This window comes from Lepisosteus platostomus, chromosome 5 (assembly GCF_059453375.1).
Source record: "Lepisosteus platostomus isolate fLepPlt1 chromosome 5, fLepPlt1.hap1, whole genome shotgun sequence".
Classification (NCBI taxonomy): Eukaryota; Metazoa; Chordata; class Actinopteri; order Semionotiformes; family Lepisosteidae; genus Lepisosteus; species Lepisosteus platostomus.
The window spans coordinates 20,681,488-20,698,273 of NC_142615.1; the positions used below are offsets into that span (position 1 = coordinate 20,681,488).

The 16,786-nt window shown below is 48.6% G+C and overlaps 2 non-coding genes across 2 annotated transcripts; both read right to left on the reverse strand.

Moving 5' to 3' along the window:
* Window positions 1–2,920: 2,920 nt before the first annotated feature.
* On the reverse strand, window positions 2,921–2,993 carry trnak-uuu (transfer RNA lysine (anticodon UUU)). Its single transcript has one exon. It is a non-coding gene; the product is annotated as a tRNA-Lys (tRNA).
* Window positions 2,994–4,283: 1,290 nt separating this feature from the next.
* Window positions 4,284–4,355, reverse strand: trnaa-ugc (transfer RNA alanine (anticodon UGC)). Its single transcript has one exon. It is a non-coding gene; the product is annotated as a tRNA-Ala (tRNA).
* Window positions 4,356–16,786: the final 12,431 nt, after the last annotated feature.

The following is a 16,786-nucleotide window of genomic DNA, read 5'->3' on the forward strand; positions in this document are numbered from 1 at the left end:
TAAAGCGTGGAAACGACCGCAACTTTGGCATCTCTGGCTATAGTTCTTCTGTAGAGCAGGCTTTCACACCTCTGCTTAAGTGCCCTTGAAGTCATTTTATTTTTACAGGAAGACGCATTCCCTAACGATCTCTCCTGTTTTAGAAATGCTTCATAAGGCGTGTTTGATTCAGGACAAACAGTATACTAATTGTACAATGCAGATTTATGCGGCATTCGTACTGGATTTGAGTGGGATTCTGAAATACTTCTTGCAAAGGTATTCAGACTTTCTTGAACCTATAATAAAAACACAGACCTGAAACTCCCTAGCTTCCAATCTCTGATGTTGCTGTCCTTAAACTCGGACGTGATGTTCTGCAGACGTGTGCATAATGTCCTGTTTTCTTACAGTGTAGACATCTTGCTGTTCACGCTCCGCATTCATCTGCTTTGTGCATTGTTAGTCCGCACCTGTAACATGTAATGTCAGCCGTCCCCTGTTCTTCTATATCTCTTGCATGACTGCGTCCTGCTGTTGGGCTTTTGGTTGTAAAGTTTGAGCGAACGCCCCGTTCAGTGTCACTTTGTCACTGTGGTCAGAAAGCATTCTTGATTCTGCTTGAGCATGAATTCGTGAATTCTAGCGACTGTAAGAGCTCTTTCTAAAGTCAGCCCTTCCTCCTGCAGCAATTTATAGTCTCTTATGTGCACATTTTTCCACAAGTTGATATCTTAACATGTCAGTTTCCAATACTCCAAAGTCACAAGATTTAGCCAGTTCTCTTAGTGCAGTCACAAAAGCATCAACAGATTCATCCTGAGACTAAGTTCTCTGCCTAAATTTATGCCGTTCCAAAACCACTTTTCTCCGCGGTGTAAAGTAAGCGTCTAAGGCAGCTACAGTCTGTTCATATGTACCTTTTTCTCCAGGGAGGTTGGCGAAAATCCGCTCCACGGGAGCCCCGATACAGTGCAGTAGTGTAGCCCGTCTTACGGCATCCTGAGCTTCTGTAGATCCACTGGCTATTTAAAATAATCTGTACGACTCCATCCATATCTTGTATTCCTTATTCAAATACGGAGCTCCGAGGTTCAGTAGAAGCGGTTGAAAAAGCTGGGCCTAAGCAAAGCTTCTCGGCGCGGCTGCCATATCTTCCATGGCGCAAGCTAAACGAAAAGTCCGAAAATTCAGAAGTTCGTTTCTACCAGCAAGAGAACTAAAATCTGCAGTGTTCTGCTCGCTTTGAGTCCGTCAACCACTCATCTCTCGTCGCCATAAATGTTGTGTATCTTAATAAAGAGACGTTTTCATATTATTTTAACTATTTTGTTAACTACACAGATCACGCCCTTACACCATATATTCCCGCCTTCTACTCTCTCGTTCTGTCATCTCGCGATGTCTACTCACTATACTGTAACGCAACGGGGGCTCAGGCAGGCGCCCTTGCCGTATCTGGTCGGCCCCATCCCGACTGGAGGCTCGAACCCGGGACTTCCGCGTCTCTCTGCAGCGACCTAGCCCCGTGAGCTAAAGAGAGATCTCTCTACAGCCCAGTAGCTGTAGTCCTGCTATCACAGGGAAGGGCGGTGACGTCACCCGCTCTGGTACGCTGGCTCTTACACACAGTGCTTGTCGGCCGTAAGCGTTACAATACTACATTTAGCATGACTTCTTGTTGCAGTTGAGCTCAAAGCTGGAGATGATCTCCATATTCTACCGCCGTAACTAGTCCGAAACGTAGTACACAGTACACACTTTTTAAGTGAACTCAGGTTGTTAAAAAATTAAACCAGCGACCTGTCACAGAAACGTACCCCAGTCTCCCGCGCAACAAGCGGGGGTACTCAGCACTATACTAACGAGGAGCACTTGTCTGGAGCTGAGCGTCAGCTCTGTTTACTGTCAGCAGTCATTTCCTCATTTCTAAAGACTTTTTCACTTGCTCTCAGCTTTTAAAGACGGTCATAAACGCTCAAGAAGTAATTCATGTCAGTTTGAAGTCTGTTTCTGTTGTCTCAGCTCTTGATAAAGAACAGCCGTGCTTGGAAGACTCCCTCTCTGAAGAATTTTCCGTCACCCTGCGAGGGAGAAGAGCCATCAATCACCGAGGCAACCACTGAGACAGTTAACATTAAACATGTGAAATGCGAGATGTTGTGATTTTTTTCCCGCTTAAGGCTTCTATTGTTTCTACTCTAATGAGAAAGACCTCTTTATTAGAAGTGAGATTTTAACAAACGTCTCCAGGGTTAACTGCGACCTGAACGCAACGCCTTAGACCACCAGCCATCTTGCCTGTGGTACTTAGAGCAGCGCTCAATAAAAATGATCAGAACCCGAAAGCGCTTCTTATGCGGATCAGTATATTCCGATACCACTGGTTCTGCAGAAGAAATAAGAAAAGCCGAACTCAAAGCAGTGTGTTGCCATTACGGGTACTCTGTCTGCAGCTGCTTTAAGATCTACTCACACCGTGTTGCCATTAAGGCTACCTAGTTAAAAAAAAAAACTTATCGTCATCTTTTTGAACGTGATTATTAGACACCCGTTAAATCTCCACCGAGGTTTCTTGAGAGATCTTTCAGCGAGCGAGTATTAAAAAACTACGTCGCTTCCAACCTCTGCTCTCACTGTAAACTCGGACGTGATGTTCTGCAGATGTGCAGTGTGCCTTTCCTCTTGTCGTATTCAAGAGTACTCACTGTGTGCGCTCCTCACTGCGTGTTCTGTACTCTACTGTGATTTAATTTAGATGATTACGTGGAGTAGAGTGACAAGATCTACTTGAACATTTTCGGTTTGTGAAATGAAAAACTAAATACACTACTGTAAATACAAGTAATGGACATTTAAAATAACCACAGTACAGCTAGAAGAGTGAAAGATAAGAGACTATTTAGAATGACATTCACAATAGACTTAAAAACAGCACAACCGCCCGAACAGGGACTTGAACCCTGGGCCCTCAGATTAAAAGTCTGATGCTCTACCGACTGAGCTATCCGGGCTCTGAAAGACAGTCGACACTGTCGGGATCCTCGCAAGTCACGTGTCTCTTGTGCCGAAGAGCAGTCATACCTGACCCGTCTGGAATGACCACTGACAGACTTTATCCAGAAGCCACGGCACCACTCCCAGTAAAATGAGAGAGAAATACAGCATGACATGGGTAGTTAAGGGGCTCCCACAATCCATCTTTCCTCACATTACTGATTTTTTTCAATAGCATTTTGACCTTTTTTCACATTCAGATTTTTTTCACATTTAATAAAATCTTTTAATCAACAACATTAAAAAGAAAACAAATGGAACATTTTTTGGAACAATAATTAAAAAAAAAACTTTCAATGCCTTGGTTGTATGCGTTTATTAAGGGAGTTGCAACAGTGCTGAAATGTAAAGAGCATTTCTGTAGAGAAAACAGCATTTTTTCTGCCTTGATGTTAAGCTTAGGGAGAATGTCTTTTAGAAATTCTATTTTATAACACCTTGCACAGCCTCCCGGCAGACTAACAAATATTTTTTTTGAGAAATTGGCTCACACACCGGAAGACACTAACGTTTATTTACGTTAGAGTATGTGAATAACAGTTTAACCGAAAAAGTTTGTAATTGTGATTTTGTTAAAATTCAATAAATCGTCTATCATCAGTAAGTAATTATTAAGAAAGTGTTTTATTTCATAAATTATAAGACAATTTAGAGAGTTTATAGGTCATAAACGTCGCTTATGTTCTTTTAACTCTAGCATTCAGGATCCAAACCCAGGTGCGGACGGTTGTGTTTCTTGAATCTCTTGTAATCATCAAAAGTCGATGTGTCGTCCTTCAGTACTTTCTCGAGTTGTGCCATGGATATTTTATACGATCAATACTTGTCATGCTCTTTTGCATTTTCATTAACAAACGGAAAAAGTTCAAAGTGTGTTTATGGCTGTGCTTCACATCTACACGAGAGCAGTACAGGACAGTGCGGAGTTCAGAAGGAGGATTCGCTCGCTGAATGATCTCTCAAGAAATCCCGGGTAAGATTCAAGAGGTGTTTTCTGCAACAGCCACGGCAAGTGTGAAGCAATCTCTGGATTTCCTGAATTTGAACTAAATTATTAGGGTTAGGGTTAGTTCAAATAATTTAGGATTTAACAGAACTAAATGAGGTACATTTAAAACAGCAGCGCAACTCTGCAGCACGTCGAGTGTGCCTGCATTTAGTTGTGTAAACCTGGCTCTCTCTGAACACAAGGAAAGAGTTCTCACTCAACAGAAGATTGCAATGTGAGTACTGTAATATAAAGCACCTGGAGATGCCAGGGATTGAACCCGGGACCTCATACATGCAAAGCATGCGTTGTACCACTGAGCTACATCCCCAATGAAAAACGTAAAGGAACAGACTTAGAGATGTGCAGATGCTCACTGATCACAATCCACCACTCACGAAGAATGCCTGCAGTTTCCCACTTTCGCGTTTCCTCTACTACAGAGTAAATTCATGGGAATGAAGAAATAAGGAAGGAAAAATAATCGCATTGAAGCTTCAAGAGACTGGGCACAAATTAATCTATTATTTTTGTATCCAGTCACACGTGCGACTGTGGTTAATTCCCAGACGGGGAAGTGCTTTTTTTCTACCTCATTACTCGACTGTCTTTCAATTCTGTTTTATTTGAAAGCTTTTTGGATCTTTTAAGTGCTCTTGATTAAACTATGCATAGAAAAACAGCACTACTGATGATTTTCATGGACCGATGCACACTTATTCTGTACAACTCGAGTGATAAAACCCTGTCTGCAAATATTGTAGAAGAAAATAAAAGGGTGAAACAACGCCCCAACCAAAGGAATGGTAACAGGAAGGATCGTGATTTTATTTGATAAGTCCTTTTGAGATGTCTTGTGAATGCACACAGGCGTTAGAGCTGAATAATTTACTTTTAGTGGTGTTTTTAAACAAAGATGGAACATGTTATTTCTATACCAGGAAGAAAGGAGCAGACTTTAACTTTAAGAGGCAAAAACAACACCTTATCAAAGCTAATATTAATTAAAATTACATCACAACAAAAGAGTGGAGACTTGAGTGAATAAAATTAGTTTTCACTGGACGTCTGTGTCTCCATTAACTTGTAGGTGAGAGAGAGGATTGTGATAATTTGCAGGTGCTTCTCGGAAGTGCGTTGGTGGTACAGGCGCCTTCCAAATAATTAAGCCAAATCTTTTCAAGATAATTTGTGGTCCGCTAACACATCTTTTGAAACACTACAACAGGTAACACCCCGTGTGAAACATCATGAACATCTGTTAAAGCCTGAGTTTTACATACTCTAACGTAAATAAACGTTAGTGTCTTCCGGTGTGTGAGCCAATTTCTCAAAAAAAATATTTGTTAGTCTGCCGGGAGGCTGTGCAAGGTGTTATAAAATAGAATTTCTAAAAGACATTCTCCCTAAGCTTAACATCAAGGCAGAAAAAATGCTGTTTTCTCTACAGAAATGCTCTTTACATTTCAGCACTGTTGCAACTCCCTTAATAAATGCATACAACCAAGGCATTGAAAGTTTTTTTTTTAATTATTGTTCCAAAAAATGTTCCATTTGTTTTCTTTTTAATGTTGTTGATTAAAAGATTTTATTAAATGTGAAAAAAATCTGAATGTGAAAAAAGGTCAAAATGCTATTGAAAAAAATCAGTAATGTGAGGAAAGATGGATTGTGGGAGCCCCTTAACTACCCATGTCATGCTGTATTTCTCACTCATTCTACTGGAAGTGGTGCCGTCGCTTCTGGATAAAGTCTGTCAGTGGTCATTCCAGACGGGTCAGGTATGACAACTCTTCGGCACAAGGGACACGTGACTTGCGAGGATCCCGACAGTGTTAGTTTTCTTTCAGAGCCCGGATAGCTCAGTCGGTAGAACATCAGACTTTTAATCTGAGGTCCCAGGGTTCAAGTCCTTTTTCGGGCGGCTGTGCCATTTTTAATTCTATTGTGAATGTAATTCTAAATAGTCTTTTATCTTTCACTCTTCTAGCTTTACTGTAGTTATTTTAAATGTCCATTACTTGTATTTACAGTAGTGTATTTAGTGTTTCATTTCACAAACCGAAAATGTTCAAGTAGATCTTGTCACTCTACTCCACGTACTCATCTAAATTAAATCACAGTAGAGTACAGAACACGCAGTGAGGAGCTCACACAGTGAGTACTCTTGAATACGACAAGAGGAAAGGCACACTGCACATCATCACGCCCGAGTTTACAGTGACAGCAGAGGTTGGAAGCGACGTAGTTTTTAAATACTCGCTAGCTGAACGATCTCTCAAGAAACCTCGGTGGAGATTTAATGGGTGTCTAATAATCACGTTCAAAAAGATGACGATAAGTTTTTTTTTTAACTAGGTAGCCTTAATGGCAACACGGTGTGAGTAGATCTTAAAATCTCACGTCTAATAAAGAGGTCTTTCTCGAGTAGAAACGATAGAAGCCTTAAGCGGGAAAAAAGTCACAACATCTCGCATTTCACGTGTTTAATGTTAACTGTCTCAGTGGTTGCCTCGGTGATTGATGGCTCTTCTCCCTCGCAGAGTGACGGCAAACTTCTTCAGAGAGGGAGTCTCCCACGCACGGCTTTTCTTTATCAAGAGCTGAGACAACAGAAACAGACTTCCAACTGACATGAATTACTTCTTGAGCGTTTATGACCGTCTTTAAAAGCTGAGAGCAGGTGAAAAAGTCTTTGGAAATGAGGAAATGACTGCTGACAGTAAACAGAACTGACGCTCAGCTGCAGACAAGCGCTCCTCTTTAGTATAGTGCTGAGTACCCCGCTTGTTGCGCGGGAGACTGGGGTACGTTTCTGTGACAGGGCGCTGGTTTAATTTTTTAACAAACTGACTTCACTTAAAAAGTGTGTACTGTGTCCTACGTTTCGGACTTGTTACAGCGGTAGAATATGGAGATCATCTCCAGCTTTGAGCTCAACTGCAACAAGAAGTCATGCTAAATGTAGTATAGTGAGTAGACATCGCCAGACAACAGAACGAGAGAGTAGAAGGCAGGAATATATGGTGTAAGGGCGTGATCTGTGTAGTTAATAAAATAGTTAAAATAATATAAAAACGTCTCTTTATTAAGATACACAACATTGAAGGCGACGAGAGATGAGTGCTTGAGGGACTCAAAGCGAGTGCAGTGCAGATTTTAGTTCTCTTGCTGGTAGAAACGAACTTCGTTTAGCTTGCGCCATGGAAAATATGGCAGCCGCGCCGAGAAGCTTTGCTTAGGCCCAGCTTTTTTCCACCGCTTCCACTGAACCTCGGAGCTCCGGATTTGTATACGGAATACAAGATATGGATGGAGTCCTACAGATTTTGTTAAATAGCCAGTGGATCTACAGAAGCTCAGGATGCCGTGAGACGTGCTACATTACTGCACTGTATCGGGGCTCCCGTGCAGCGGATTTTCGCCAACCTCCCTGGAGAAAAAAAAATGTAGCTGCTTTAGACGCTTCCTTTACACCGCGGAGAAATGTGGTTTTGTAACGGCATAAATTTAGGCAGAGAACTTAGTCTCAGGACGAATCTGTTGATGCTTTTGTGACTGCACTAAGAGAACTGGCTAAATCTTGTGACTTTGGAGTATTGGAAACTGACATGTTAAGAGATCAACTTGTGGAAAAATGTGCACATAAGAGACTATAAATTGCTGCAAGAGGAAGGGCTGACTTTAAAAAGAGCTCTTACAGTCGCTAGAATTCATGAAGCAGCTCAAGCAGAATCAAGAATGCTTTCTGACCACAGTGACAAAGTGACACTGAACGGGGCGCTCGCTCAAACTTTACAAACAAAAGCCGAGCAGCAGGACGCAGTCATGCTAGAGAAATAGAAGAACAGGGGACGGCTGACATTACATGTTACAGGTGCGGACTAACAATGCACAAAGCAGATGAATGCGGCGCGTGAACAGCAAAATGTCTACACTGCAAGAAAACAGGACATTTTGCACATGTCTGCAGAACATCACGTCCGAGTTTAAGGACAAGTATCCCTTTTATTGTTGTTGCTGCCTCCGGTTTACATTTGGCGATGTAAACCAGATTCAGAAAAAAAATAATTTGAACAACCTTATTCCCACGTTTACTTGCATGATGCCGGGAACAGCATGGTTGTTCGCTGCCATATAGTCTAGCGGTTAGGGTTCCTGGTTTTCACCCAGGCGGTTCGACTCGGTTTTGCCTCCTGCTTTCTAAAAGATCAGCACCGTGTACGAAAGAGCCGCATTAAAACTACTCGAACGTGAAAAACGTGCGAGAAGAGGGGGCGCTTGTTTCCAACCGAAACTTCTCGCGTGTGAGACGAGCTGATCATCGCTGTGGGAGGGTTACTCTGGTAGACAGGGCTGACCTTCGGCAATAGGATTTATTGTCTCCAAGATGATATTTGCACTTTCTGGAGAGGCGATTTTCTCCACTTCAGTAGCCCGATTTCGTCGATTGCGTGGAGAGGGCTGTAGAATGTGGCGCCGCCTTTCCTGCTCCGTCCATGACAGGCGTGCTGATCTCTGGAGAGAGAGCACGGTCCATCAGCGCACTCCAATAAAGGCACTGGAAGCTGCTAAATCGCATTGGCGAAGCTCAGCACTGGGCCGCTGGGCACGTCTTACCACCGTTTCCGTAGTGTAGTGGTTATCACGTTCGCCTCACACGCGAAAGGTCCCCGGGTGGAAACAGACATCTTTTGTCGCCAGGCACAAAAGGGGATTGGGGATTCGCCTAGCGCTGTGATCGAACAGACCCACTCACCTCTTAGTGTGGCGGGATCTGCACAGTGCATGTCACAGCGCATCCTGCTTTCACTTCAATGCACGTCCTGATGTACCCCGGTCTCCCGCGTGACAGGTGGGGACAGGTGACAGGTCCTATACTAACGAGGAAGACATCGCTCTCTCCGACCCCCGGCATCGTGTCCCGACCCAGCATGCTGGAAGCCGACGCGTGCTGTGAACCCTTTACGGAGCAGAAATGACAACCGAGGAGCCGAGAGATCATTTCAGCATTTCGCGTCTGAACGGAAAACACAAACGACCAACTCGGAATGACTTGCCTTTGACGCTTTTCAAAGCGTTCTTTGTGCACGACGACTGCGCCGCCTAGCAGATACAGATGGGTTGTACAACTTTGAACTAGCAAATGGAAGAGGGCTAAACCCCCTCTCTTTTAGCCCAGGTTCGATCTGTCTCCCAGAATCACCAGGGCGCGCACACACACACACACCCGTGCCGTTGAAGTGCTCTGCTTCATTTCTAAGGGCAACTCAACATTCACTCCTACCCCGAGTGCAGAAAAGACAGCATCCACAGCAACAACAGCTCAGGTCTCTGCACAGGAGCTAAGCTGCCCTCATCTCCTCTGCTCTGCGGCTCCTGCGGAGTGGAGTCCTGCCTGGAGCCGTGTTTGCAGGCGGCGGCTCCCCGCGCCCTGTCTGTGCGTCGTGTCCAAGAGCTCCTGGGAGGAAGAGAGAGTCCTCCCACTCGGGGGCTTTTCCACGGTCTGTGTGAGGAGGGGCGGGTGTGTCCAGTAGCTTATCGAGCGGAAGCCTGGGGCGGCGGAGAGCTGGAGGGTGGGTATCAGGGCCATATGACACTTCTTTATGCAGAGAGTGGAGGGGTGGATGTCAGGGCCATACGACACTTCTTTACGCAGAGAGTGGCAGGGGTGGGATGTCAGGGCCTGACGATACTGCTTTACGCAGAGAGTGGCGGGCTTGGATGTCAGGACCATACGACACTGTTTACGCAGAGAGCAGAGGAGGTGGGATGTCGGCGCCATACAACACTTCTTTACGCAGAGAATGGTGGGGGTATTATGTCAGGGCCTGATGATACTGCTTTACGCAAAGAGTGGCGGGGGGTGGGATGTCAGGGCCTGACGAGACTGCATTATGCAGAGAGTGGCAGGGGTGGGATGTCAGGACCATACGACTGCTTTACACAGAGAGTGGTGGGGGTGAGATGTCAGGGCCAGAAGATACTGCTTTTCGCAGAGAGTGGTGAGGGTGGGATGTCAGAGGCTGTCGACAGTGCTTTACGCAGAGAGCGTAGGAGGTGGGATGTCAGGGCCATACGACTGCTTTACACATAGAGTGGCGGGGGTGGGATGTCATGGCCTGACTGTACTGCATTACGTGGAGAGTGGCGGGGTTCGGATTTCAGGGCTTTACGACACTGCTTTATGCAGAGAGTGGAGGGGTGGGATGTCAGGGCCTGATGATACTGCCTTACGCAGAGAGTGATAAGGGGGGGATGTCAGGGCCTGACGAGACTGCATTATGCTGAGAGTGGAGGGGTGGGTATCAGGGCCATATGACACTTCTTTACGTAGAGAGTGGCGGGGGTGGGATGTCAGGGCTTGACGACACTGCTTTATGCAGAGAGTGGAGGGGTGGGTGTCAGGTCCATACGACACTTCTTTACGCAGAGAGTGGCAGGGGTGGAATGTCAGGGCCTGACGATACTGCTTTATGCAGAAATTAGCAGGGGTGGGATGTTAGGGCCTGACGATACTGCTTTACGCTGAGAGTGGCAGGGGTTGGATGTCAGGGCAGTAAGACACCACTTTATGCAGAGAGTGGAGGGGGTGGGATGTCAGGGCCGTAAGACACTGCTTTATGCAGAGAGTGGCGGGGATGGGATGTCAAGGCCTGACGATACCGCGTTACGCAGAGAGTACAGGGGGTGGGATGTCAGGGCCTCATGACACTGCTTTATGCAGAAATTTGCAGGGGTGGGATGTTAGGGCCTGACGATACTGCTTTACGATGAGAGTGGCAGGGGTTGGATGTCAGGGCAGTAAGACACCGCTTTATGCAGAGAGTGGCGGGGGTGGGATGTCAGGGCCTGACGACACTGCTTTATGCAGAGAGTACAGGGGGTGGGATGTCAGGGCCGTAAGACACTGCTTTATGCAGAGAGTGGAGGGGTGGGTGTCAGGGCCATACGACAATTCTTTACCCAGAGAGTGGCAAGGGTGGGATGTCAGGGTCTGACGACACTGCATTATGCAGAGAATGGAGGGGTGTGGATGTCAGGCCAGTAAGACACCGCTTTATGCAGAGAGTGGAGAGGGTGGGATGTCAGGGCAGTAAGACACCACTTTATGCAGAGAGTGGTGGGGGTGGGATGTCAGAGGCTGACGACAGTGCTTTACGCAGAGAGTGGAGGGGAAGGGATGTCAGGGCCTGACAACACTGCTTAACGCTGAGAGTGGAGGGGTGGGTGTCAGGGCCATACGAAACTTCTTTACGCAGAGAGTGGCAGGGGTGGGATGTTAGCCTGACGATACTGCTTTACGCAGAGAGTGATAAGGGTGGGATGTCAGGGGCTGACGAGACTGCATTATGCTGAGAGTGGAGGGGTGGGTCTCAGGGCTATACGACACTGCTTTACACAGTGAGTGGCGAGGGTGGGATGTCAGGGCCTGACAACACAGCTTAACGCATAGAGTGGCGGGGGTGGGATGTCAGGGCTTGACGACAATGCTTTATGCAGAGTGTGGAGGGGTGGGTCTCAGGGTTATACGACAGTGCTTTACGCAGAGAGTGGTGGGGGTGTGATGTCAGGGCCATACGACAGTGCTTTACACAGAGAGTGGCGGGGGAGGGATGTCAGGGTTGTACGACACTGCTTTATGCAGAGAGCGGATGAGGTGGGATGTCAGAGCCTGATGACACTTCTTTACGCAGGGAGTGGCAGGGGTGGGATGTCAGGGCCTGACGATACTACTTTATGCAGTTAGTGGTGGGGGTGGGATGTCAGGGCTAGACGACACTGCTTTCCGCAGAGAGTGGTGGGGGTGTGATGTCAGGGCCATACGAGAGTGCTTTACACAGAGAGTGGTGGGGGTTCGATGTCAGGGCCATACGACACTTCTTTCCGCAGAGAGTGGTGGGGGTGTGATGTCAGGGCCATACGACAATTCTTTACACAGAGAGTGGTGGGGGTGTGATGTCAGGGCCATACAACAGTGCTTTACACAGAGAGTGGCGGGGGTGGGATGTCAGGGCCTGACAACACAGCTTAACGCAGAGTGTGGAGGGGTGGGTGTCAGGGCCATACGACACTTCTTTACGTAGAGAGTGGCGGGGGTGGGATGTCAGGGCTTAACGACACTGCTTTAAGCAGAGAGTGGAGGGGTGGGTGTCAGGGCCATATGACACTGCTTTACACAGAGAGTTGCGGGTGTGGGATGTCAGGGCCTGACAACACAGCTTAACGCAGAGAGTGGAGGGGTGGGTGTCAGGGCCATACGACACTTCTTTACGGAGACAGTGGCGGGAGTGTGATGTCAGGGCCTGACGATACTACTTTACGCAGTTAGTGGTGGGGGTGGGATGTCAGGGCCATACGACACTTCTTTACGTAGAGAGTGGCGGGGGTGGGATGTCAGGGCTAGACGACACTGCTTTTTTCAAAGAGTGGAGGGGTGGGTGTCAGGGCTATATGACTGTGCTTTCCGCAGAGAGTGGTGGGGGTGTGATGTCAGGGCCTTATGACAGTGTTTTACACAGGGAGTGGTGGGGGTGGGATGTCAGGGCCATATGACACTGCTTTACACAGAGAGTGGCGGGATTGGGATGTCAGGGCCATATGACACTGCTTTACACAGAAAGTGGCGGGGCTTGTATGTCAGGGCCTGACAACACAGCTTAACGCAGAGAGTGAAGGGGTGGGTGTCAGTGCCATACGACACTTCTTTACGTAGAGACTGGCGGGGGTGGGATGTCAGGGCCTGACGATTCTTCTTTACGCAGAGAGTGGCGGGGGTGGAATGTCAGGGCCTGAAGATACTGCTTTTCGCAGAGAGCGGAGGAGGTGGGTTACGACAGTGCTTTCCACTGAGAGTGGTGGGGGTGGGATGTCATGGCCATAAGACACTGCTTTATGCAGAGAGTTGAGGGATTGATGTCAGGGCCATACGACAGTGCTCCACTCAGGCTTCTGCTTGAATTTGTACTCCTTCTCTCTCTCCCTACCTCTACCTCTCCCTCTCTCTACCTCTCTCCCTACCTCTCCCTTTTCCCCTCCCTACCTCTCTCCCTGCCTCTATTTCAATTCAAGGTGCTTTATTAGCATGACCGATGGGTACAATCAGTGTTGCCAAAGCAAATAAAAATAATAAAATTAACATGGAACAAAACAAGAAAAAGAAGTAAAATAAAATCTACAGACATGTTACAGACATTTACAACAAAGACATATTATAAAATATTGACATATACTGTAGGCAGCTGGAGCATTATTGGGAGACAGACTCACTTTTCCTCAGGCTGTGACAGGAGATCACATACTGGGCTGCCAGATCAACCTTTACAGAGCAGAAATGACAACCGAGGAGCCGAGAGATCATTTCAGCATTTCGCGTCTGAACGGAAAACACAAACGACCAACTCGGAATGACTTGCCTTTGACGCTTTTCAAAGCGTTCTTTGTGCACGACGACTGCGCCGCCTAGCAGATACAAATGGGTTGTACAACTTTGAACTAGCAAATGGAAGAGGGCTAAGCCCCCTCTCTTTTAGCCCAGGTTCGATCTGTCTCCCAGAATCACCAGGGCGCACACACACACACACCCGTGCTGTTGAAGTGCTCTGCTTCATTTCTAAGGGCAACTCAACATTCACTCCTACCCCGAATGCAGAAAAGACAGCATCCACAGCCACAACAGCTCAGGTCTCTGCACAGGAGCTAAGCTGCCCTCATCTCCTCTGCTCTGCGGCTCCTGCGGAGTGGAGTCCTGCCTGGAGCCGTGTTTGCAGGCGGCGGCTCCCCGCGCCCTGTCTGGGCGTCGTGTCCAAGAGCTCCTGGGAGGAAGAGAGAGCCCTCCCACTCAGGGGGCTTTTCCACGGTCTGTGTGAGGAGGGGCGGGTGTGTCCAGTAGCTTATCGAGCGGAAGCCTGGGGCGGCGGAGAGCTGGAGGGTGGGTATCAGGGCCATATGACACTTCTTTATGCAGAGAGTGGAGGGGTGGATGTCAGGGCCATACGACACTTCTTTACGCAGAGAGTGGCAGGGGTGGGATGTCAGGGCCTGACGATACTGCTTTACGCAGAGAGTGGCGGGCTTGGATGTCAGGACCATACGACACTGTTTACGCAGAGAGCAGAGGAGGTGGGATGTCGGTGCCATACAACACTTCTTTACGCAGAGAATGGTGGGGGTATTATGTCAGGGCCTGATGATACTGCTTTACGCAAAGAGTGGCGGGGGGTGGGATGTCAGGGCCTGACGAGACTGCATTATGCAGAGAGTGGCAGGGGTGGGATGTCAGGACCATACGACTGCTTTACACAGAGAGTGGTGGGGGTGAGATGTCAGGGCCAGAAGATACTGCTTTTCGCAGAGAGTGGTGAGGGTGGGATGTCAGAGGCTGTCGACAGTGCTTTACGCAGAGAGCGTAGGAGGCGGGATGTCAGGGCCATACGACTGCTTTACACATAGAGTGGCGGGGGTGGGATGTCATGGCCTGACTGTACTGCATTACGTGGAGAGTGGCGGGGTTCGGATTTCAGGGCTTTACGACACTGCTTTATGCAGAGAGTGGAGGGGTGGGATGTCAGGGCCTGATGATACTGCCTTACGCAGAGAGTGATAAGGGGGGGATGTCAGGGCCTGACGAGACTGCATTATGCTGAGAGTGGAGGGGTGGGTATCAGGGCCATATGACACTTCTTTACGTAGAGAGTGGCGGGGGTGGGATGTCAGGGCTTGACGACACTGCTTTATGCAGAGAGTGGAGGGGTGGGTGTCAGGTCCATACGACACTTCTTTACGCAGAGAGTGGCAGGGGTGGAATGTCAGGGCCTGACGATACTGCTTTATGCAGAAATTAGCAGGGGTGGGATGTTAGGGCCTGACGATACTGCTTTACGCTGAGAGTGGCAGGGGTTGGATGTCAGGGCAGTAAGACACCGCTTTATGCAGAGAGTGGCGGGGGTGGGATGTCAGGGCCTGACGACACTGCTTTATGCAGAGAGTACAGGGGGTGGGATGTCAGGGCCGTAAGACACTGCTTTATGCAGAGAGTGGAGGGGTGGGTGTCAGGGCCATACGACAATTCTTTACCCAGAGAGTGGCAAGGGTGGGATGTCAGGGTCTGACGACACTGCATTATGCAGAGAATGGAGGGGTGTGGATGTCAGGCCAGTAAGACACCGCTTTATGCAGAGAGTGGAGAGGGTGGGATGTCAGGGCAGTAAGACACCACTTTATGCAGAGAGTGGTGGGGGTGGGATGTCAGAGGCTGACGACAGTGCTTTACGCAGAGAGTGGAGGGGAAGGGATGTCAGGGCCTGACAACACTGCTTAACGCTGAGAGTGGAGGGGTGGGTGTCAGGGCCATACGAAACTTCTTTACGCAGAGAGTGGCAGGGGTGGGATGTTAGCCTGACGATACTGCTTTACGCAGAGAGTGATAAGGGTGGGATGTCAGGGGCTGACGAGACTGCATTATGCTGAGAGTGGAGGGGTGGGTCTCAGGGCTATACGACACTGCTTTACACAGTGAGTGGCGAGGGTGGGATGTCAGGGCCTGACAACACAGCTTAACGCATAGAGTGGCGGGGGTGGGATGTCAGGGCTTGACGACACTGCTTTATGCAGAGTGTGGAGGGGTGGGTCTCAGGGTTATACGACAGTGCTTTACGCAGAGAGTGGTGGGGGTGTGATGTCAGGGCCATACGACAGTGCTTTACACAGAGAGTGGCGGGGGAGGGATGTCAGGGTTGTACGACACTGCTTTATGCAGAGAGCGGATGAGGTGGGATGTCAGAGCCTGATGACACTTCTTTACGCAGGGAGTGGCAGGGGTGGGATGTCAGGGCCTGACGATACTACTTTATGCAGTTAGTGGTGGGGGTGGGATGTCAGGGCTAGACGACACTGCTTTCCGCAGAGAGTGGTGGGGGTGTGATGTCAGGGCCATACGAGAGTGCTTTACACAGAGAGTGGTGGGGGTTCGATGTCAGGGCCATACGGCACTTCTTTACGTAGAGAGTGGCGGGGGTGGGATGTCAGGGCTAGACGACACTGCTTTCCGCAGAGAGTGGTGGGGGTGTGATGTCAGGGCCATACGACAATTCTTTACACAGAGAGTGGTGGGGGTGTGATGTCAGGGCCATACAACAGTGCTTTACACAGAGAGTGGCGGGGGTGGGATGTCAGGGCCTGACAACACAGCTTAACGCAGAGTGTGGAGGGGTGGGTGTCAGGGCCATACGACACTTCTTTACGTAGAGAGTGGCGGGGGTGGGATGTCAGGGCTTAACGACACTGCTTTAAGCAGAGAGTGGAGGGGTGGGTGTCAGGGCCATATGACACTGCTTTACACAGAGAGTTGCGGGTGTGGGATGTCAGGGCCTGACAACACAGCTTAACGCAGAGAGTGGAGGGGTGGGTGTCAGGGCCATACGACACTTCTTTACGGAGACAGTGGCGGGAGTGTGATGTCAGGGCCTGACGATACTACTTTACGCAGTTAGTGGTGGGGGTGGGATGTCAGGGCCATACGACACTTCTTTACGTAGAGAGTGGCGGGGGTGGGATGTCAGGGCTAGACGACACTGCTTTTTTCAAAGAGTGGAGGGGTGGGTGTCAGGGCTATATGACTGTGCTTTCCGCAGAGAGTGGTGGGGGTGTGATGTCAGGGCCTTATGACAGTGTTTTACACAGGGAGTGGTGGGGGTGGGATGTCAGGGCCATATGACACTGCTTTACACAGAGAGTGGCGGGATTGGGATGTCAGGGCCATAT